The sequence below is a fragment of the Leuciscus leuciscus genome, assembly GCF_965113295.1.
Source record: "Leuciscus leuciscus genome assembly, chromosome: 3".
NCBI classification, from domain to species: Eukaryota; Metazoa; Chordata; class Actinopteri; order Cypriniformes; family Leuciscidae; genus Leuciscus; species Leuciscus leuciscus.
Window position 1 is genome coordinate 35,135,797 of NC_138727.1, and position 1,685 is coordinate 35,137,481.

Here is a 1,685-nt window from a genome sequence, read left to right on the forward strand (position 1 = left end):
ACCCCTGCTGCACAAACAATCACAAGGAATATATGGATACGCCAGTCCCTACCCCCAAAAAACACTTAAGGCACTGACTAAATGACTTTGTTAGTCAGAGAAACGTTTTACTTCTGAACAACACCTTCTGAGGCTTCATTTGTATGTGGCTGGAGTGTTCGCTGTTCTAACAGGTTCCACCACTGAGGAACAAAGATAAATAAGTTGGTGATCTGGATCTGGAGAAGCAAGGATGCTTTTATGGGCCGGATCTGGGCCGACACTATGTTGCTGTCTGGGTAGTGTATAAGCAGTGGTGGACAGTAACAAAGTACATTTACTTTACTGTACTGTATTTAAGTACACTTTTTGAGTATCTGTACTTTACTTGAGTATTTTTTTTTTCTGGAAACTTTTTACTTTAACTTAACTACATTTGAAAGACAAATATCATTCCTTTGACTCCACTACATTTCTGTCAAGGTCCTTGAGTAGTTAACGTCAGTCAGTGGATGATTTTGGTTGCAGGGGTTGCATTTTGGTTGGGAAATTAAAGTCGGGTTGACGTCAGAACCATAGGTCAGAACCCGATGTCGGATTGACATCAAAGATTTTGGTTGGAAATGAAAGTCGGTTTGACGTCAGAACCCGACGTTGGATTGACGTCAACATCCGACGTCGGATAGACGTTGGATTTTGGTTGGAAATGAAAGTCAGGTTGACGTCAGAACCTTTTTACTTTTGATACTTAAGTACTTTTAAAAACGAGTACTTCTGTACTTTAGTAAAAATCGGTCTTTACAACTTTTACTTGTAACAGAGTAATATTTGACCAGTAGTATCTGTACTTTCACTCAAGGAAGTTGTGTACTTTGTCCACCTCTGTGTATAAGTGTAAGTGAATAGTGTGTAGGCCTAATGCGTAATTTGGGATGCAACTAGAATTTACATTTTTGGGTGACCTGCCACTTTAAAGGTTCTTCATAGAACCATCAATGCCTAGCAGGGTTTCCCCTAAAGCACTAGTCTGGCTATCACAGATTAATGAATTAAATGGATTAAACCCAGCGCGCCAGGTGGATAAGCCAGTTTGTGATTGGTTCCCGCAAATTTGTAACGGAAGCAGGATAGAAGAATGTACAGATTTCCAGCCTGAGCTGCAGGGCGAAATCAAATCGCCGGCAGATCAGGCTGGGTTTACCCGGTCTACTAAAGCACTGCTTTGATAGTCATTATTTTAAACTGAATTATTGAGGTTATTTACTAATAGCCAGTAGAACTTCTCATACATGAAGCGATCACACAGAGAGTGTTTTGGTTTGATCTCTTGATTGGTTCATCAAACGGTGACTCATCCTTCCACATCCAATCCTGGAGGGGGGCGGCATCTTGTTGCCTGGCAACTTATTTGCAAACAATAACAACAACGGAGTGTGAAATGCAGACTGTCTGTGAATTCAAGTAGTTTTAAACCAATTGAAACAAATGAAGTCACTTTTTTTGGACTGAATATGCATGGTTAATATTTTAAAACTTTTTTTTTTTTTACCACTTTATAAATTAATGTTAAGAATTGTAAACCACTTACAATTGTTTTATCTTTTTATTAAACGAACGTTTTAAAATGATTGTGTGAGTGTCAGTGAAAGTGAGGTGGACAGAAAGGGAGGAGTTGGGAAATGTTGAAGTTTCCAGAGGTTGATGTC